Consider the following 23,795-nt stretch of genomic DNA (forward strand, 5'->3'; position numbering starts at 1 on the left):
AAAACTTCGATACCCTACAGTACAATTTGCCAACGTAATTGTTTTAATCGAGATAAACACCGCCCATAACTGCTGCTTTATGCGTCTAACGATTTAATGGTATATCATTATCATTACTTACTTTTGGTTTATGTATTACATCAATTATTCGAATTTACAATTAATTTGCTAATTTATTCTTACACTCAACTTACAATTATCAAAATAATTTTATGAAGAATTTCAAACGACGAAAGAAACTACAATAAGATTTATCTTTATATAAAGGCACCCTTCAATTTGACGTTATGAAGGCTCCCAACTTGCCTCAATCTAAAAAGGACTACGTCATTTTTTTGTTGCTATTTCTAAAAGAAGTTAATTTTGAAATACATAAATCAATGTGATCGGTAAAATATTAATACCGCTTAAACATAATAAGTTATCAGTTGTAATTAGGTTAAGTTAATTTGGTAACAGATATAACTAGAGCGTTGTGAAGAAAAAACCGCAAATGTTCAACATCGGAAGACGAAATTAATCTAAACAGCTGTCGCGCGCCATCACTGAGATAGTTTTAGAACGTAAACTAAACAGTACGACTTAAAAGCGATTTTTTTAAACAATGATAGATGCCAAGTGAACGGACTTTCCGAAACATCCCGCTTCTATTTCCGTCTAATCCCTTCTTGCGTATACTGATTCTCTAATTTGCTTTTTATTAATACCCATCAACTTATGTAAGCGAATGTTGGTTTAATAAATGAATTTTTTTTCCTCATCCTTAAAGAAAAACAGCGGCAAACTAATGAGCTGTCAAATCTAAATGGCCGACGTCCGATGCGGTTCGGTTAATCTTTGAAAGCGACTGTTGTTATTTATTTTGACGGACCGTGTTTACTTTTACACAAATCGTATCACATATATCAAGATTTTTTTATTTTAAAATAACTTGCGCTGTAACTACTGAAATGTTTACAAAGAAAAATATGTATGCGTTGTACGTGAAGTATATAAATAATTTTTATGCATATAGTATGTCAAAATAAATTAAAGCACATGTGACGAATACATATATAATATAGTAAGTTTCGACTGACCATTAGTATACTGTCGAATAAAGTATTTTTTGGTAAGTTTATAAATATACATAATATTTTTTTTTCCATTTTTATCTTTTTAATAAATATTTATTGATAACTTTAGTCTTAAATTGTGATCAAATAGAAGCTCATCATTAAGAAAAATTATGCTAAAAACCACTTCCACCTGTCACCTTGTAATTGCAACCTTTTCAGTTTAACGTTATAATTACAGGGTCAGTCAGTTCAGCAGTTAGTATATAACTTATTGTAATAAGTTAAAAGATTGATTGAAGAATATCAACAATGAAAATGATACAAGATGAATTACTAAAAATATTTGTTCACTAAAAAGTTAGTAATTATATTTTTAGGTATTTCTGGCTTCTTGACGATTAAATAGATACATTAATATTGAACAAGAAACCTGCGAACCAAGACATTTCTATAACTTAACTAGTACCTCTTCAGTTTAAAATATATTAAGTTATATATTCCACATAGAACGCGTTACCTCTCATGCCATTTTGTACCATTATTATTTTATCACCTTCGTAATATCCGAACGCCTAAAGTGGATTAAAGATTAAGGCGGCAAATTTATCTGCTATCGTGGTTGAAAAAAAATATCATAATAGGAATACAAGGATAACACGAGCCTTGTTTAGAACAGGTACCTGTTTGAAATTGTTGTGAGAATATAATTTCCGTGTTTTTAAGAAGAAAGTAACTCATAATGCTCAGAAGCGACTAGCGAATAGGTCATTCGCAATTAGCTGGTGGAGGTGAGATATCACTTGAACAGGTATCTGTTTCCTCATCACTTCTGGGTCACTAGTATATGTAATGAGAGACTGGAGTTCGGATACCACCCCAGCACGTATCTAATCCTCCTCGAGGGCGAAGAAAATAAATCAGAAGAAGAAGTAGTGATCGAAGAAAATGTATATACATATATAAAAAGACTATGTTTACAATTTACAATTTCGATCCGAACTCATTGGGAGCGATGACATCATTGCTGGCGTTCGAATTTAAATTGACGTTTGGATTTGAATTCAACCGCGCAATAATAATTAAAAACAAAAGTATTGTGACCGTAGTGGCCAGCAGTATAGGCGTAACGATTCTTTCAGATATTAGTCCAAGAATATGCTGGTTTGTTCCCGATGCATACCTTCACTGTTAAAAAGCTGTGTAAATTTTAATTTTGCTTATAAAGTATGCGCCAGTTGAAAGTTAAACTCGCACCATACAATCCTCAGCCACTATCTCTAACCAATGAGGTACAACTACTTTAATTATGAAAATATGTTAGGTTAATGTTAAATTAATAATAAAGTACTAGCTGCCCCAATAAACTTCGCACTGTCGAAAGTTATTGGCATATTGCAGTCCAATGAGAAAATAAATAGAATATACTACAATTGAGCGTGTATTACCACTGGAGACGGCATTGGTAACACACACTCAGTCGCTTTATGATCTATGAAGAGGGCTATGCTTTTTTCTCTACGAGATCAAGAACGAGGAGATCCAAATATGTAACCAACGATTGGCAAGTTTGAGAGAGCGAGCGGACCACATATCGCTCATTTGTGGTCACGACTCCAGGACCTATTGAGGTTCTGGAATTGTGACCACGGACAGACAAGCGCAGTTTATGACGTCAACAGACAAGATAAACAGATGACTTTGATAAGATCATAGGCATATAAATGCATATGCATAAGGCACTAGATGCAGGCCGATTTCTACCGGACTTATTGGAAATCTACTAAAAAGAGGATGTTTAGAAATGATTCCTCTAGTTATTGATCTGATATTTGAATAATATATAATAATTACTTACAAAAATAATGTATCTACTAATAACGTGATTGTGTTTCTGATTTTGGTTTTCGCTGAAGTCTAGGAACATAGGTTTTAATTAACTGTGTCGCTTAAAAAAAGTGCTATTTATACAATTTTCCACGCAATTTTCATTTTTTTTCTTTCCATAAGAAACTTCGTTCAAAGATATATCACAAAAATCAGATTTGGTCGAGCCGTTCTCGCCTTCTGTTTATTAAATTATAGCGTCAAGAACTTAGCTCTCCCAAAAACAATTGAGCCTTCACAACAGCCACCTAGCCACTGGTAGAATCTACTACTTAGACTTCATATTTTAAAATAACAGCGCGAGTTTCATATAAACATTGCACAGTTGGACGATCTCTAAAATCGTGTATTTTAAGAATACGGACATAAAATAATCTTTTACTTCTTCCATTCGTTTATGAGTATAACAACACTTCATTAAAATTAGATAGCTCATAGTCTTATAACACTTCTTTGTTTAACATCTGAAAGTTTCTTATCTTATTTTAAATTATGAGGCTACATGTGTTATCTGCGCAATCCATAACAATTTAATTTAACATATATAACAATAACAATTAGAGATTGTAATAAAAAAAATTCACATAACTTTTTCAGAACTGGTGTAAGTTTAATGCTATTAAATATTTTTGACATGATTCACGTGACTCATTTCCGCATCTAAAAATCCAATTTTCCTGCGCCGTGAAATAGACCGGTTTTGCTTTATTAGTTGCAATCCTCCGGACGGGTGGCGAGCGGCAACATACTAAGTCATTGTCTAACATTGTATTTAAAGTCTATTCTTATAGCTTTATATTTGTTATAGCTAACATTGTTATTGTAAACACTTTAACGAAACTTACTTTAATAAAAACGTTTCAATTTTTTCATCTTTAACCTGATGGATTAAGATTTGGCTAACAATCCTTTACTATAGTACACATAACATAGAGAAGTGCATATGATTATATTAGTACCTATGTAATTTATATAATCAATTGTAAGAAAGGTCATATTTATTTATTTGTAAGATTTTTGGCACAATATAATTGACTGTGCCCTCCCAATACGCATTGCTTACAACTAGTGAAACAAGCCGATATATTTATTAGCAATCGGTAATGTTCTAAGAAGGATGTTTATATACCGTGTCATGTGAACATGCAATTACATCACGTAACAGGTAGGCACGGAACGATCCTTAGTGCGCCCAAGGGATTGAATAAAACATTTCATTTGGTAGGAAATTGCATTCCGCGCAGACAGAGAGTAGTCACTCATCACCACTTTTATATTATTTCGTGTTAAGTGCCCATTGTGATCCTCCGAGGTTGTTTATTTAACGAGGGGACGGAAAAGAAAAGAATATCATTAGGGGGCTGAACAACCAAAATGTTATCTGCCAGAAAAGTTTTTTTTATAAGTTTTACTGTTAAAGAGTGAATGTTTTAACATATCGTGCTATCGAAGTTAATCCAAAGTATAAGTTGTGTTTAACAAACTCCCTATTTAGACGGCACATTAACATTATTTTTTAACATATTTGTGCCTCTAAATTAAATACATAGAACCTTTAAAGTCGTTATTTCAGCCCATAGATGTCCACTGCAGGGCATAGGTATCCACCAAAGATAACTATGGGGGGATAAATCTTAATCGCCCCGCTTCACAGGCGATCGATTGGTGGTCGCAATATGGTATTAGGGTACGAAGAGGATACTGCTGTCCAATCTCTGGAAATGAAATCCTATATAATTGATGAAAATGAAAATCCTATATAATTGATGCACAAATTATGAATTACATTAAATTGTATCCCGGGAATCGAAAAAGCGACCTACGATCGCAAGTTTCAGTCGTCTATCGCTGGGCTACCACTGCTATTAATCTTTAAAGTAACACTAAATTTATATATGCTTATTTGAAGAATTATAAATAGGAAATAACTGTACAGATATAATCACATTGCCATTTAATTGTTTTTTATATAGATCAGATTTGATATAGCAGAATATCACAGATGTTTTTGAATTATTTGAAATGTTATAGATTGGATCGTAAAACATGTTTTACAAAAATATGGTGGTGTTTTTCATAATTATGATTTTACATACGTTAATTTTTTCTTTTGTTTTCATTTTTTAACGCCGTAGTAATAGAAAAAGTGAGGATAGAAAGGAATTTAATAATAATCCGTAATAAATTTTATTTCATTTAATTAAATCATAAGAATATTAAGCTAGGCATAAAATTAGAACTATTTATGCAATGAATGGAAGAGAAGAACTTTAAAAAGAAGCTATTTATGTTCATATATTCATAAATACAAATACATAACAGACATGGGAAAACTGTTCTAAAACTGTGTACAAAAGCAGAACAAACAGATCTGAAAATTTTGACCACGTAGTTTGCTGCCATTGTTTTTAGGTGACTGTGTCCAAAACTCTGTAGTTACGCATTCCGTATTGTCAGCGTGCCAGCACTTTGAATAAGCTCCGCCAATACTTGTTGCGTAGTGAATCTACTAATTTGCGACCTGTTTTATATTACGCATACATTTTTAATCGCAACAATGTGCGATGAAAATAAATAGTGTTCAATAAATGCAGTGAAAAGGTGTCTGCATAATTGACAATTTGGTATGTAGCTATATATCATATTATAAATTACCTTTTTTAAAAAACTTTCGAAAACAACGACTTTTCAAAATTCATTTGTATACATGATTGACGCTATTCCGAAGTTCTTGATAATATTCTAAAAAAAACGATACAAGCTCGCAATTTTTTTATCAATTTTGCGTCAGACTGAACACGGATTGAAATCTTAGCACGCGGCACAGCAAAATTACTCTGAATTAAAATAACAGATCGTCCAATAAAAGGAACATACACCTCGTTTTAAACAATGAGAGATATAAATAAATATCAGACGATTCCTATCAAGGAGGAAATAAAGTTAAGTCTGAAGCAATCACATTGCTCGGTGACGCGTGTGAGGCGTATTCACTCATTTAATTGAGCGAGAATTACCTCGCCAACCTTACTGAAGGTGACGGCTCGGATCCCCATGGTTTACGCTTTCTTTATTTTTTATTCCAACTTTGTTAAGGTATTGTATACAACATTGATGTTTATATTAGCGACCACATCAGAAAGTTTTAGGTACCATAATTTGTTTAATTAGGATTCTAAGTTAAATAGTACATATATGTATTGAATATTAATACAGCACGATTAGGCATTGGGTCTAACTTCGACATCATCGATACACCGCTAGGCTAGTTCTGAAAAGTAGTAGATAAAGTAGAGAAACTATTTTATTTTTATTGGATTGTACTATACACACACCACACACAAATATATATATATTTGTGCGCGTATGTATGTAAAATAATACATCTTGCCTACTTTTGTTTCTTATTATCTGTTGTATATAATGAACATAGTAAATAGAAAAAAAAAAAAAATTATTGTTTGTAAAACTTAATTACGGTATTACTGCATCTGCTTTTTGTAGGCATTACTACGTATATAAAAAACGAAATTTAAATGTCAAGTACGCGGTACGGTATGTTGCACAAGATTAGAAGGAGATACACTGGAAGAAAGGAGGTAACAGTCGATGTTTGTGAATAATTTGCATTCAGCAACTTTCCCCTAACTAAAGAGAAAGAAGGAAATTAGCGGCACACTTTCTAGGCTGAAGAGGTACTCAAAGAAGAGTATTATAAATCTCATAGAGGGTTTTTCAATTCAAAGGACATCCCATTCATGAACACGAGGAGCCATCATTTTCAACTTTTATTACATTTATATTACGACCGAGAAACGTCTTCAAGAAATTGTTAGTACAAAGTATAAGAGCGTCTTTACTCAAATAAAAATATATTTCCGAAATATGGACAACCGTGTCGGAAGAAACGTACTACTGTTTACAGGAAGTAAATATTTTTAGAACAAAGATAAAGGCGCCGGTGTTGCATTTCATGTTTACTTTAGGTTTCGTGATAAAAGGAAATATTCTATTACTGGCTATTTTATTTTTGTTTGGTAAAACACTGAATTATCTATACACTGTAGTATTATTTCCTTTATGTGTCATAGAGAATTTAAAACTTTTAAATTTAGAACACTCTATAAGAATTTTCTAGTGGAATTAAAACATGTACCCGTAAAACTTTTACTTTCGCTTTTATATCAAAACCTTAATGGCACTGGACATACAATTACAAATCAGCGTTAAAAAAAAAACAATAATGTTTGTGGAACGGGCATGACAGATTATTTTATATGAACTTCTAACATAGAGGTAAACGGTGAAGAGGTCTTCCCGACTTTAATGAGATCGCCAATATGTGGGGCGGGACGAGACACTCCTATCCTTGCGCGGTATGTGGGTAACTCTGTAAATTCAATAAGAACCACAATCCGTTTCACTTACAAGGGATGCGGGATAACGTAATCGGCTCACGATATTTCGAATCTTTAGACGTAACCGAAATTCAATTCTCTTAATTTTTTTTTATATCGTGTACAATGAAATCATTATTTTGTACGGATGACGAGAGAAACGTTGCAAATAAATATCTTAATGTGTTAGCTAAGAACAAACAAGCATACTCATAGTTATAAAATAATGTAAATCTCTCAAAAATAAATTATATACAGTACCAATAATATTTCACTGTTCTTCTCACTTTACTTTCACACAAGCTTATGTAACCCTAAAAATTTACTCCGATAATAAACTCAATCATTAAAAAAAAGGTTTATTTTATGGAACATAAAAATGTAATCTCGTATTTTTATCAATTTACTTATTATGTATTTCTGTATCTCTCATCTCTCCGGTCCTTTACTGACCCTTCCAAATCTTGCATATTCATTACAAAAGGGTATACGAATCAGACTAATTGAATCGGATTAAAGATTTTTCCAAGACAAAAATAAAATGAAATTTGAAGATATATACGCGGAATTCGAAGTTGAGTTAGGAGTGTAAAGCAGCTAACGTTCGGGTGACATATTACAAGCCTTAACATAAAAGACTTACGTTAGATATCCGTCTATACTAGAATATGATGCACATATACTTAACGTATCATGTGAACTAGCCTAAACTTCAGCTAATTGATGAAATTGTTTAGATTAACTGTTCGTTAATTTTATTTATAATATGAATGCCTAGAATTATAATAAATAATCTATTAATTGTCGTTTCCATTAGTATTGTCAAATGGTAATAATTCACATGATGTATTAGTTTTAATAGGATTTTACGGCGTTCATTTTGGAGAATACGTTATAGAATAGTCATTGCTCTTGTTTGTTACAAAGTAAAAACTTGTTTTTATATTTTGATAATAATTAGCTTCCCTTTAAGATTTCAGACTTAAAAGTTAAAATCTGAAGCAGTCTAATTTGAAAACAATTATCAGTTATTTATTCCTTTTATTCTAATTATACAGAACTACAAAAAATAGGTTTTCTTTTTCGTACATTGCGAATCTTTAGTCATAATGTGGTAGATTCTATGTAATACTTTATAATTATCTATAAAACATTAAATGAGTAATGCATGTGATCAAGCAAAAAAAAAATTATTACAACTATTTATTCATTTGATTAATTTTTGTTTTATTGCAACCAAATGTTCGACAGCAAGGGATAGTTTTGGTTATCATCTATCCCTTGCTCTTTGTGTTTATTGCCTGCCAACCTTTTTATTTTTTCTCTCCATAAGAAACTTCCTGGCGCCAAAAAGAATGTATTTTAAAATAAATACCGAGCCAGTAAAGTTATTCTCTAGTATTCCTCTAAGTACATCAGCAAATATTTCTGTTTTATATTTGACTTGGAGTCACTTGATGAGCCCGGGCGTTCACCTTCTTCATAGCAATACATTATTAAATAGACTTCATCATTGTATTTAAATTGACATGAATCAGAGCGAACCTTGTTAGCTTAGGGACAACTAGCGTTGTTGTCAATTTTTATAACTGTCAAAACATAAATATAAATTTACTAGTACACCAACAAATCACTCAAAGGCAGCGGCTGTTCCACTCCAATCGCTGTATCAGTCGTTAATCATGAATACTAAAATGAAATTGATTAGTTTTGTAAACGTATTGAATGTTAATTAACTTTCCACGTTAAACTTATAATAATTACGATTATTTATACAGAATATTCTATGATTTGTACCATGTAATCTATGTTACTTTATGTTATAAACCACGTTATGACGTCTTCTAATTGCAATAAAAGTGTTTTTATTTATTTATTCTATCTATCCATCTATAGTTCTTCTAATCAGCTTTTGTTATTTTAAAATTGACATAGTTAATATATTTAATGCATTTAACATGAAATCTGATTTATTACATTGTACAGTGGGGTTCTGTCGGCAATTGCACGTCAAACGTCAAGTACAGCCGAATGTATTTCGCAAAGAGCATCAGTGCACCTTAGAGCGTGAAGATAAGACCGGCGTTCGCGCAATTTTGTTGCAATTGTTTCATTGCGAGCTGTACAAAGCCGGGATCTATTCAATCAGTGTGCGGGAAGAGGATAGACGCATTGTGTCGAACGGTGCGGATGCATTGGCGCGAAACTAAATTGGCCTAAATTGACTTATATTAAATCAAGGCATTCGGTTTTGTGCGGCTCTCGTCTCCTGTGTTGTGTAACAAGCAGTATGTTACGCGGCGTTGTCTCTGGTTATTTATTGCCGTACTGAGCTAGTTTTTATAAAACTATGTACAACATAATATTCATATATCGTTTGTTATAGAATTATTTTCTAGTTTTTTTTTCTTAATAACTCCTTTCAATGTGTATACGTACATTTTACTAGGATGTAAAAACTATAAAGTTTTTAGAGTTAATTAGCACTAACACCAGCCCATGTTGTTCTCGTTTCGTCAACATAAAGAAAAACTAGCATTAGGATGGAATAAAGACAACGTACTGGCCTCTTGAGACTTACGATTTATTTTCTCTGCTACTTACATACTACAAGAAACTTTTCATACTCATTACGACTTAGCTCTTTTCGCTCACAATGTTACTTTATATGAAAAGATTACGTAAATAAATATACAAGAAAATCTAGTATGTGCAAATTCATTTATTATATACATATTTATGCCCCCGTTGAGGCGATTTTCCTTTTTTTTAGAAAAATTTATAGTATTTTAACCAACTCATAAAAATGTTTATATGTTTGATATTCGCATATACATCTTTTAAACGTATTTGGATCTGATTCATTTGGCAGCACTAATAACGACACTAGGGTATTTGCAAAGTTGTGACATAAAAAATATATTTAGGCCCTTGTCAGTCGTAAAAAAAAGACATATCGAATCGCGATGTTAAAGTTCGCAAACTTACTCGCCTGTATTCGGTAACACATAGGCGGACTAACTTATACTGTTCCGCAATTCAGGAAATATTGTACGAAAGATAAAAGGATTAATTTACTTAAATATGAAGTTCAAGAGAAGAAAGGAATTGATCATGTCCAATAGGACAAAAAATTTCATAACGCGTCACAAGTGCAATTTCGAATTCTTAAACAATACAGCGGCTCGCGGCGCGCTGTGTTGCCACACGTGCAAGCCGAGACGAGCAAAATTTTAAACCGGTTGGATCGCTGCCGAACTTGCGTGGTGATTTAAAAATTGCGTACTTTAAAATCTACAATATAATACGGATGTTGAGCGAGCTCTTCATTTCTAGCTAAATGATCTATTAAGGTTTAGAGAAAAAAACCTATACAATTTTTGTTTGTGTTTTTTATAACGAACTCTATACAATCGTAGAACTTCCGGAATTCGTCGATTGTTTGAACCAATCGCTATCATCACTGATATTTCCTACATTTAATGATATTGAATATATTACATAATTAGTACGTTAAAGATTTCTTTTATTTAATTTTGTCCCTTACTGAATTTAATAAAAGGCGATTGAACCTTTTACTATTATTTTTTACTTAAATCAAATGACTGAGATGAGCGTACGTTAGGAGTGTAGATATTGTTAAACGCTTTTACATAGCAGAATAAAAATTTTCATCAGCATAAGTGTGTTTCATGGTAATAGGTATCAATCTTGGCGTTAACAGACCGGACCGAAGTAATTTATGCTGACTACTGCGTGTTATTTAGTTACCAATCAGAGGGTATAAGCATTTATATACTATGCGAGCCAATGTTTAATCAGTGCATGTGAAGTATCTTACGAATTTGTAATTTTCTTCGTTAAACTTTTTGTTAGAAGTGATTGTGTTTGAATTTACCCAAAGAGATTCAATTGTGATGCAATTTTTACATCTGAGTTTTAGAAACAGGCCAAATTTGTCAAAAATGACCCTTAAACGAACTAAATTAACTGGCATAGCTCCGCGGGTTGACAAGCTGAAATGGTAGCGGGCAGACCACGTAGCACGTAAAACAAACAGCGGCTTGGGCTTTAAGATCTTGTATTGGAGATCACGGATCGGCAAAGTGTTCAGGCAAGCTTTTTAAGATTGTCGGAAGTCGCTGTATGCGGGCCACTTCTATTCCAAATTATGGGAAAAGCATATGTTCAACAGTTAATGTCCTATGGATGAAATGTTGATGTTTATATATAACACAAAACACATTATTGGTTGTTTTTGTTAGAAATATCAAGAAATAACTGAATGTTGAATGAAAAGATCGTTGTATGAAACAACAGCTGACTTTATAGTATTCTGTTGTCTTTTATATCTAAGAAAGTTATCAACGTTGAAAGGATTTAATTTAGTGTTATTACCAATATGTTGTAACCTCGTAGTAGATAGATTCAGAGCAAACCAGGGTTCGGTTCTTGAATAAACAAACAAATCATATTTCAGTATAAATAGTAGAACGCGGACATAACAACGAGCAATAAAACGTAAAACTTTTGATCCAGTTCCGTAGAGTCGCGGGCCGTATGTCGAATTATTTTTCATTGTCGACGCTCAGTTGGCTGCCGCCCAACTTTGCTTTTATGATTATCCCGATTTTATAGTTTCCTCAATATAAACGTTTGACGTTACGATTTTGAGAAACGGGAACATGGTTACATCAAAACGCCCATTTTGATTTATTCTATTGCGTTTTAAGAAGCATACATAAATTTTTATTTTTATTCTGTTTAAAAAAACATGTTTGATGTTTCGCGGAGTAGTCGGAGCTTTGTAGCGGGCTTGACATTCGTTTTCGTGCACCCGTAAATCTGAAAGGTTTTAGCGATGAAAGATGTGTCGTTTATTTTCAAGGAACCGCGACATCTTCGCCCGTCTCCTAAATTGAATTGATGTCAGAATGTTAAGGTGTACGTTTAATGGTATAATGCAGTAAAATATTTAATTATAACAATTGTACAATATTTTTGATATATATGAAACCTATAACCGAACCTAATAAGGTAAGTAGTATTAAGTTATATTTATTAATATTACTATGAAAACATGTCTGGTAAGGATTTATAGATTATTCAAAGCCGCTTCAATATGTACCTCGTTAGTTAGAGTTCACGTAAATCTAAAAGAAAACGTTATTGACGTACCTTATATACTACGCCCAGGCTGTACAGATGTCTCTAGACTACAAGATATTTTACGTTGAGTACGCAGTTTTTATATTTAGCCTTTGGTAAAATGTCCTCTTCTAACCGCGCCTCAATGTGACTTCGTAGTGGTTTCACATGTTATGTAAAGGTAAAATGCAGTGAAGTGTAAATATGGTTAAATGGCGTTCGCTAGCAATCCCATTGGTAAGGAATAAATAATCGCCTAGTCTGTAACACACATTTGAATATGGACCATTATTAATACACGTAAATGTTTGCCGCAAGAAACAAATGAATAGGCAATAAGGCTCATATTTATAACGGTGTTTTTCTTGAAAAGGAGGAGTTTGGCCGCTCTTCTCATCCTTTCATTTCTTTGGAATTTGTCTAGGTGGTGCCTTGACACTTTCAAGTTGACTTGAACGAATTTAATTATTTCTACAAATAGATTGTGAATGTTAGATTTATTTACTATTCGGAGGTCAATAAAGATGTTTTGTGTTTAAACGTTGTCCCTTTATTTGTAAACGTAAATAATTATGAAAAAATCACGTAGGAAACCAAATATTCAAAATAATAATAATAATATGGAGTGAACTCAGTAAACTAACCACGAAACCACAAAATAATATGTAAGATTTTAAATGAATATGAATGTTTGATATTAATTGCGGCGGTATAAATGTATTTATGTCAAATAATTACAATTTAAATAATAAGATGCAAGGGTATTATGGCCGTGTGGTTTATTATTATTAATTAATGGACTCATTAGTAAATGAAATTTATTTAACACATTCCTATTAGAAGCATACATCGCCATTGAAATTACTTTTTTAGACATCAACGTAAATTCTTAATACTCGAGAAGTGTTTTATTTGTTTCTTTTTCTTTACAAGGGCCATATTTGCAGGTGTTTTGCATGTTATACCCCAAAGAACACGGTGAAGATGATGTTACAAGATGGTGTTTTCCTGATACGAGACAGAGATACTTCTTTTTTGTTGGATACTTTTCGAAATAATTTACTACGCCTAGTTATTGAAACAATAAATTTAAGAAAAGTTAAAACGATACACCATTGAACGAACATCGCCTAAGGTTGCACGTGCATGTCTAGTTGCGTTACTATAGAGAAAAAAAATTGTTAGCATTTTCAAAATCTTAGATCAAGGCATCGTACGGTATTCAAGTTCTTTCTTAAAAATATATATCTGTAGATTATGGGGCTTTGGTAAATCTTAATGTATACACGCCATATGTACCACGTAAATATAGCTCTCGATTAAAAATATGTATAGCCAGCTCGATCGAGTAAGTCAGTGAGTGAAGAGAGCATGACATTCCGAAGGGTATCCCGCTTCCTAATGGTGTCACGCGCTTTGGCTCCAAAGTCCCTACTCTAAATATTGAATTTTCATTGGTTATTACTGTTCATTTTTATATTAAAAATAAGATTAATGGTAAAAGTTGTAACTCATTTTTACTTACGGATTTTTGTGAAATTTTATTATGAATATATTGGATTTATTCATGTCCTTAAAATTAAGTCTTAAAAATAGAAAATTCCTTTATAACTATATTTTATATATTTTAACTACTTTCAACAGACGATATTGAAACAGATTTTCGGTTTTACATTTATTTAAACACACCAAAAGAATAAGCATTGAAATAATTATAATTTTTAGTTATTGACAATTACAAATTCTGATGCACCTGCTCATTGAAAGTGCGGACAACATTTACAGTAATGTTATAAGTAAAGATTAAAACATTTTTTTATACATAAAGCCAAATAATTTAAAAAAATACTGAGAAATAAATTGGGTATTGAATTTTATGGATATGAGTGAAATTTAGATGGTACGTAATAAGTAATTAACATTAATTAAATATATCAATTTACCTAATGAGCTGTTCACTGTTACGCAAAGATTTGCCTTGTTCAGTTCGCCAAGTAATAGCTTGCTAGTTTATTACTCCCGTGCCGTTATCACGAAGCTATTTCATGCTTCTCGATGCTTCGAACGTTACTTCGCTATTCGGGAGCTGTACATTATTATTTTGCCGTTGCTAAATTACGAGCAGTTCATTGTTAATTTTATAAGTCCTAAGCAATTAGGTATAATTTGCAATGGATATTAGTTTCGGGAGTCGCAAACCTATATTTGTTGCTGAATAGTGCCACAACAGTAAACTGCTGAAATTTACAACCGGCCGAATGAAACGCGAAACTAATATTAGTTCGGCTGGGGTGTCGTATTCGGTTCGTACCTTTATTTATGGTTAGATGAAATATAAATTATTTAGTTTTATAGTTTCCTTTCCTTTGCGAAATTAATTGTTTAACTCACGTTTCTGGTATTAGTAGAGTACAAAATAAACAATGTTATTATTCAACATTAAATGAAGTAGTCTAGAAAATACTTTTCTTCCAAAGTAGAATGGTTATAATAACATTGTAATAATCAGCATGTTTGACCATCATAGCTTACGTATTAGTGGTGTGATAAATGTAGAGGACATCTCGAAGATCCTGTCTTTTACGGTTTTGAGATTGTTAACCGAATTATCCTTGTAAGGAGTTAGGTAGTAACCATTATTAATTGAAATCGATATTATCGAGTCGTGATTGCTGGTATAATTTGTGGATTGTCAATCAACTCTTCTATTATTTCAGAATATGTGTAAACTAAAAACAAATTACTAATGTTATCGATAAAAATAGTAAATATTGTTTTGTAAAAATGCCATAAACATTGTGAGTTTTATAAATTTTACTATAAACAAAGGGAGCAGTGACAAGCTTATAAATAGTAAATTTTGAATTTATTCTGTTAAATGTAATAAGCCTATCACAGTTCAATAAAATAAAAATTGAATTGAATCTTATTCCATTTTGACACATGAATCTAATGCTCTTGTAACAATTACGACGCTTCTTAATTTGATTGATTTGATATCAACGTATAGCAGCCAGTAATGGTTGTTTTTGTTAATTCATTGCTAGGTCAGAAAAAAAAGCGGAGTTCCTAAATTGTCCTCGCAATTTTTTTTATTCCTAAGAACCTTCCACGTGTCTTAACAAAGTAATGAAACAGAAAATGTTGATTTGGCAAGCGTTTCTGGAGTTTTGCTCTTATATAGATTTATTAACCTATAAACAAGACCGTGAGTAAGTAACTACATGTTTTTAATTCAACTTGTACGTTCATTAAGTTGCAGTACTGTTTACAAAGATGACTTTTACTTATTCATCATAACAGTTAATAGCATGTCAGAAGCAAACTAAAATGGGCATAGCGTACAACAGTTCAAACGCGGTCTGGTTTGCAAACGGAGATCTGCCTCTGACGTCGCTGTTGTGACGTTATTTATGTGTGTTATATAGGCAGACGGGCCTCGCGAGCGTGTACCGTGCTCTACCGTTTGTCTGTGGTATTAGATAAACAAGTGTTACAAGTGTGTACAGGAATTTGGCATGTGTTGTTAACTAAAATTACCGCGACTGTCTTCTTAACAACACTAGCATTAACATATATTTTTTTTAATGTTAAGCTTTTACACTGATTAAAAACAGGTTGCACAAATAATTATAAGCAAACAGTAAAAACACAAATAAGAAATAAGGTAAAAAATGCCAGTACGTGGTAGAAGGATGTCACAGCAACTTATTCCAGTGGGATACTATGGATTGGGATGGCATTCAGTATAATAGATAATTTATATCATTGCAACGAGAACAATGAAAAGAATCAATGAATATGTCAGTGTTACTTCTGCATTCTTTTGCTAATTTGCACATTCAATTATTGGGGAAAGATAGCCAAATACGGATCTTTAAGGAAGGCAAGTGACACACAAGTGAATAGCCCACGTGGCTACGTATTTGTAGCAATGTTCGATAGATAACTTACGTTAATTCAAAAGAAGTATAATATTTGATGTGGGTTTAAAATTTTTAATGTACCTTAACTATACATCTTTGATTAGTTTAATTTCTGCTTAGTATTTCTATCAATTATTAAAACCTATCAAAAGGGAAAAAAGCGTATTTCTGACCTAGACTAAAGGGCAGTTCTATTTATCTAAGACTATATTCATGATCGAAACTATATTTTTATGTTCTATATATAATTAAAAAAAAAAACGAATTAAGCTTATTAAAAATGTTAAAGCATATTCAAGGTTAGTGAGCAATGTCTTTAAAAAAAAAACTACGAGAGCGAATAGTAATATATTTTATTCATTTGTGACTCTCGCCTTGAAGAAGCGGAGGTCATTCATCGCGAAAAATTGCGGACGTGTAACACGTTTTTAAAAGGACGACACAGTTGCGTGACCTTGAGGGCCTCTCTTACGAATATAGTTTTGAAATAATAAAACTGTACTGTTTATATCGTAGAAATATAAGTAAGTAGAAACTGAGTGAAAGTATGTTCTTTTTACAAAACATATCGGTCTTGCGATTAATATACGTAGCCTATTTAGATACTAATTATTAATTTTTTTAATCCCGCTCGTCTATGTAAGCCAGGCCCCGGTGATTAGGCCTGCCGACAAACAGTAGTATGGAAATAAATGGTCACTGTAGCTATTTCATATTCATTTCTATTTGTATAATAAGGGTTAAAGAGTTAAAATAGCAAGTAGTACAGTCCATAGAGTTTAAATCATGATTTTTTTATTGAAAAATGAAAAATCTTCCTTATATTAAGCTAAAGCTCTTGAATAATGTTGTCAAACTATTACTAATCAGCAAAATAAAATAAATATATAAATTAATATTCAAAATAAAGATAAACTTTTTAGTAAAAAATAGCGCCGTTAACGTGAAATTAAACGTGTCTTACCGTTGTCAACATAATCTGTATTATAATATTTCCTTCCCTCATAAGATTAAGATTGGACAGCTTCAAATGTTACACAAAGCTCTGAGCTGCTATTTTTTGCTACTATCATCAATGCTATTTTTTTGTTTATCATTGAGTATGTTACTAAGCAGTTTGCAAAAATCTATACCTAATTCAGCTTAATTAACAAAAATCTAATGACATGAATGTTTAAATTACTTTTCATTTTTTATTAATGTCAAGACGTTAATTCTAAAATTATAAATCCTTTGAAATATTTAATTATAATTGTGTAAAGACCACAAATCGAAAACATATATTAATGATTACACTATCTTTAAAATGATTTGATTCGTAGCAAAATATCTTCGGTTGTTATGTGGTCGGTGACTACAAAATTGATGAGATACAGATCACATGGGAGTAAATAATTCGTCTCTTTTAATTAATGTTGCAATTCTTGCGGACACGTTACACGTGTCTCCAACTGTTTCACTTTGGCTAAACACGTTCGGCCACCGAGCTGTTGCACTTGAACGGCGAATCGTGAATGATAAAGTGAAATTGTTGTTCTGTAACTTTATGCATTAATTTTCCATTAACACCGATGCCCGTGCAGAGCGATCCACTTCTAACGACTATATAAGACATTACATCTCACATTAAACCTTTATATAATTTGAGACTTAAAATAAATTAACGATGCATCAAAAATTTACAATGTTTGTTCAGAATGTTTGGTTATAGGCATGGACATCTTTAAAAGGGTGAATGTATAGTTAATTTGCGGATAAAGTGTGAATCCTAAAACAAAATCCTAGAATTTTCAGCTCCTGAAGTAATAAAATAAGTAATGATAAAATAGTAATAAAAAACGTTATCAAAATTCGGATTACTGCATAATAAAATTAAAGAATATTTGCTATCTGTTCTTGGCTTGTCACTTCAAATAGAAAAAATAAAATAAAGAAACATTTTTCTGTGTGATAACTTTTTATTGATAATGGTGATTACGATGTGTAAAGGCTAGACATTGTATAAGCGTTCATATTTCTTATAAAAACACTACAAAATAAAATAATGATGTGTTGTCGTGCGCCAATGTGTGCGATATTAGGAAATCGCTAATCGTTTATTACAATTACGATTACGTAGTATATGTTGTGGGTCCTCGTAATGAACACGCATTTATAGCGGGCTTAAAATTACAACTAAACAAAAGGAGGACGGGTCGTCGTAGTTAAGCATTAAATAGACTTGTAAATGAAGCAAAACGACACATTTGCATAAAACGTAGCTTTCTGTCGGGTTGCTGCCCTTCATTTCGCCTTCACATTTTGACACGAACATAATGAATATAAACGTATGTTAAGATTTTAAATTTTTATCCATTGTATTTATTGATACGGAGAAAATAAATACGACAAGTATCCAACGTGTTAAAATAAATTTAAACAAGAAAATCCATAAAATAATGTTTATTCCAGTACAAATATGTCAAAGCTTGTTTAGTTAATTTGCTATGTACAATGAAGGACGATGATTTAAAAAAAAGGTTTTTTTTAGTAAACAGGGACAATCTAAATCGAACCAGATGTAGATATGTATAAGTTTGTACACCTATAAAGTTTCTATGAACATTTCTATATGTATACGGGCGAATAGCGACGGATGACGGGACAAACGTGCTTATTGACTGGAATATTAATTACATGGATGGTTTGCAGTTACAAAGCTTCCTCAATGCATTTATGAGCATGATGAGTCATCATGCAGTAATATATGTATATAATTTATGTATACGTATGTGTGTAATTGCAACATAAATAAAATTGTTACATTTGTTTTCTAAACCCCAAATTTGCTGTGTTCTTCGATTTGTAAGATAGCAGAAAATCTGTAATGTATAAAAATTATAATAAAACTTTTCCAGTGAATATTAATAACATTACTAGTGATTATTAGTAAAAGACTTTTAATTTTTTCAGGTAAAACGGATTTACAACATCGCCTGCTACAAAATAAATTGTAAGTTGATCTGGCTAAAGAAGTTACTTTAACAATAGGAGAGGCGCTGGCATCGACGTTATTCAACGAAGCGTGTAGTTTACGATGGGATTCGTATGACGCTCCTGTTCGCTGATAGTACTGTTACGTTAGTACTAAGGGAAAAACATAGATGGCGCTTACTAATATTTTGTCAGTTACTCAAAATTGTCTGTATTATAATGTATTGTAACTTTTAATACTTAACGTAATTATAAATATGCATTAAATATTCGTTTCACTTATAATGTAATAAACACGTGTGAAATGTATGTCAACACATTAAATGAGTGAATATATATATATATTGTTATTAATACAAATTAACATTAAGGATTTTCATTGTTAGAAATTATAAGAAGTCGTAAAGCTTCGAAGAGAGAACGACGTGCACTTAGTTATAAATTCTTTGACCAGGTTCAGTAATGTTATGATTTAATATTTAATTAATAAGAAAAATATAAAATCTAATTTAAATTATGGAATACGTTTGCGAAACGTTTTAGCAACATAGCGGAAAAGATGTAATTTACTTAATGATAATAGTGTACACGGCGTAGACAATTCCACTTTGAGCAAAATATGAAATCTTAAATTTCATTACTCATTAAACTAATAAAACGTTTCTCATAGCTATTTTAATTTATTCATATTCATTTCGTACAATTTATTTCGTCGCATGAAATTTGTTTTGTACTGGCTGAATTTAATTTATTATAGTTTCACTTCGTGTTATATCAAGTTTTTAAGCGATTCATAAGCTTTTAGAAATAAGTACAAGTGATACAAAACATCAACTGTCATTTGTTTTGCCTGTTATTTATGTAGTAAGTAAGAGTTAATAACAACAGCGAGTCTTAAATATAGCAACGGAAATGAAAACGGGTCTTATATTAACTAATTAGTGCATGCAACATTGAAATATTTCCGTGTTTATAACAAATATACTCAGTAAAGCGCTTTGGGGAGCTCGGTTTGGGCACGTCCGCAGGTAAATATAAACGGGCACAATATATTTGAGTTAGTGTTATGTAGTAATTTAATCATTTCGTCCGGACGTGAGTGTCCCCGCCCGAGATGCGCTGAGATAACTCGGTACACATTAAGATGTGTGTACACTGACTGTATTGACGCTTCCTGTACCTGTAACTTGGTACAATACAGACTGTCTTCCATATTGGTTTGCCTGAACATAGTAACAATGTTTATGACAAATTAAATCCGTTCAAAATTTTAAAAGACACTGTGTAGCTCATAGGTCACCAAAAAGTTTTTACACCAATTTACAATTACCTGTATCGCTTTGAATAATCTTACGTTTTAGTTTTTTTTTTCCTTTTGAAATGCGACAGACCTGTACCTTCTAGCAATAGAAAGTCTGCAGGGATAACAAATTAATCTTATTGCGTTGTAATTTAAATTTTGAAAACGCATTTTCTTAGTATGTTATTATTACGTTATTTATTATTCCTAAATCAATTAATTTTTGGATAGGGTGTATCATAAATTCATTGACGACAAATTACTTTTGTGTGTGCTATATAAACCATATAAAATTATTATTTACAATCTGTCCCTATAGACTTCGTCGAACTAAAGTATCGGCCTGTCGAAATTCAATAAATTACTTTATACAGGCTAGTTGGAAATAGGTCTATAACATTTTATGGATTTTTCTGACAAATGAGCATTCATCTCTTTTATACATTTAGACTTTCAACCAATCATCATGTATGTTGCTTATTAAAAAGAATTGTCATGCGGATTTTAATCGTCATACTATTTTGTTTATTTTGTCGCGTAGACGGCCTTATTTCCAAAGTTACGTAATAATTTAATACGCCAACGTATAATGTATAGGCATATTAGATCTTTCAAAGAAAATATTGTCAGAAATAAACTACTAACTTTGTACCAATAAATAAATTTTCCAAGAATTGGAATAATCTTTTTGTGGTAAATGTCATTGAAATCTGTTTCTAAACTAACTTCAAACTTATAATACGAGTTACAGGATTTTAAAAGAAATATTGATTTCAAATTAATAGCAACCCTTAAAAATATTGTTTTTTTTTTAGTATTTCATTCTTGTTACTCTTAAATACTCTTTTTAAATTATATTTCCGCCAAAGTGTTATTACGAAGATGTTCGTAATATATATAAATGACTTGAATGTGTTATTGCCCTTATATTGCTAAATTCACCAGACCGCAAGACGGCAGCGGGAGACGAAGTTTGTTTACCTGCGTAAGATCAGCCCCGTGCGTAATTAAAGTAATTAAAGGTTAATCCCCGGTCTTATACCAACTCCACAAGGAAATTTTGAACTTGTCATATTGGTAACACAGGGAATGAGTTTGCTTATCGTATGAATAACAAACGTTGGGAGGATTACGATATTTCGCGTTCAATTGTTACAAAGTGTTAGTTGCGTAGTTGCATTTAACTCACATGTAGTTGTAGGAGTTGCGACGACAAGCTGTTATACGCGGTATAGGTAGGTGGACTGTTATCAAGGGCGCGAGAACTCGCTGGATGCTGACAGCGTGAGACTGGTCGCTGTGGCGATTTAGGGGTAGCAAAGGCGAACACGAATAAATGAATATATTTAAATTGAAATTTTTACGTCAGCTGGAGTCAAGCATAAAATCTCAAAATCATTTGTGATTTTCAAAATTTCTTATAATCATAAAGAAAATATTTGTCTGGGGCCATGTGCTCTACTTGTACAATTCATTAAACAACAAAGTAGATTCCTATTCCTCTTTAGCTTTAATTTTTGTGAAAGAAGATGAAAAAGAAATTAGATATAAAAGAAGAGAATAAAATCATTAAGACAGGTTAGGTTAGCACAGCGCGATAAGGAGGCCAGAAAAAAATTCTAATGATGTTCCCGCATATTGCGCAGAGCTTGACCTCCGAGGGTTTTAGTGGGCACGAAGATCTATCCAAACAAACAAAAAAAATGTCAGATTATTCATGAATGTTAATGATTTTACAAAAACTTTTTTAAGTGCTTGTTAAATCGCTGGAGTTTCGTATCGTTTGTTCACTTGATCACTATTGCGCTCGGCTATAAAAAAAGTACCTTTAGCTGTAAAAAAAACTTTTTTTTAAATTGTAAGAATCGTGTCTTCGTCGTGGAATCTTTTGGTCTTATTAATAATAATATAGTAATGCCAAAACCGCTGTACCGCTCCTTAGGTACGAGCGCCGCAAGACGGAGGGAAGGGGGGATAGTTTATTACATTCTATTAGTCCGCTATCAATGCGCGTGGCGGCGCTTTCGTGCTTTTACTCGCACTCTATATAATTTTCTATTACTCAATAACATAATGTGATTGTGTAATACTTACTGTATTCATTTAAACAATAATTTGTAAAAAAAATGGTTTCGAGTAACGCAAACAACCCTATTTTTTAGACATTATGTCACTAGTAAAGCAAATATTGCTTTCTCTTCAAAGAGAACGAGTTTTTCACTTTAGGCTAATTAAAAGCTTAATATTATTAATTTGTTACTATAACGATACTCAAGCCCAGTTGTTCAAAAGCGCTCGCCGTGGGTGGATTCTTTATGAAATTCTTTGTCTTTATACAACAATATTGCCGTGAGGGCAAATCTTGTGAGATGAGGGGTTTAAAACAAACCGCGCGACGAGAAATTATATTTACTTCTATTCTTTTTTGATCTTATTTTTTTATTAACTTTCCAGATTATAAAAAAATTGTAATGCTTTTGCTATAGTTTCTTTATTCTCCTTAGAATTTGTTTTATCCTTTTTTAATTGTATGATTTCTAAAAATATAGTTAATTTATGTCACTAAAGTTACAGTTCGAATAATTTAATTACCATAATTATAATTTAATTTATTTAGTAAAACGTTTACAAGGCATCCTCCCATAGATTTCCCATAAGTCCCATTGCAAGCGGTTTGCACCCAGTGTTTCGAACTACCTTCACGTCAGTCAGGTCAGGTCGCCTGTTCACACTGTAAGTGGACTTCCTACGTTGCGTCTTGTCTCTAGAACTTGCTTGCTAGCTTTAACTTTAACTTCAACTTGCTATTTTACGGGTCTATGACGGTAATTTTCTTTTGTCTATAGGTCCTCTGATTCGACCTATAGATGACTTGTAGTCCATTCCAACTATGTAAGGATGAAACACGAAATATGTAATACATTTAATGACGCAGTAGAAAACACTTAATGAAGTTTTGAGAATAAAATTAAGAAAAGATCTTAGAAAGTCAAATATTCAATCAACGGTCAACGGTCACATTAGGAACATTGAAATCGAGTCTAAGCATTAAAAACCCCGGAGAATAGCATTGGGATTCGTTGTTTTAGACCACACATACACTGCATGG

At 32.1% G+C, this 23,795-nt stretch overlaps 1 protein-coding gene across 3 annotated transcripts in view; it reads left to right on the forward strand.

Moving 5' to 3' along the window:
- Nucleotides 1-23,795, forward strand: part of heph (polypyrimidine tract-binding protein 1 heph) — a 404,307-nt gene that overhangs the window by 101,532 nt on the left and 278,980 nt on the right. The window contains exon 2 of one of the 3 annotated variants that reach the window (XM_068774756.1): nucleotides 19,366-19,405. The exons of the other annotated variants lie outside the window; for them this stretch is intronic. The gene's annotated coding sequence lies outside the window, so the exon portion shown is untranslated. The remainder of the gene's footprint in view (nucleotides 1-19,365; nucleotides 19,406-23,795) is intronic. 3 annotated transcript variants of the gene reach the window in all.

Source organism: Battus philenor, unplaced genomic scaffold, assembly GCF_028537555.1.
Source record: "Battus philenor isolate CCGP_79_NKW_IND1 unplaced genomic scaffold, ilBatPhil1.0.hap1 SCAF_7, whole genome shotgun sequence".
NCBI classification, from domain to species: Eukaryota; Metazoa; Arthropoda; class Insecta; order Lepidoptera; family Papilionidae; genus Battus; species Battus philenor.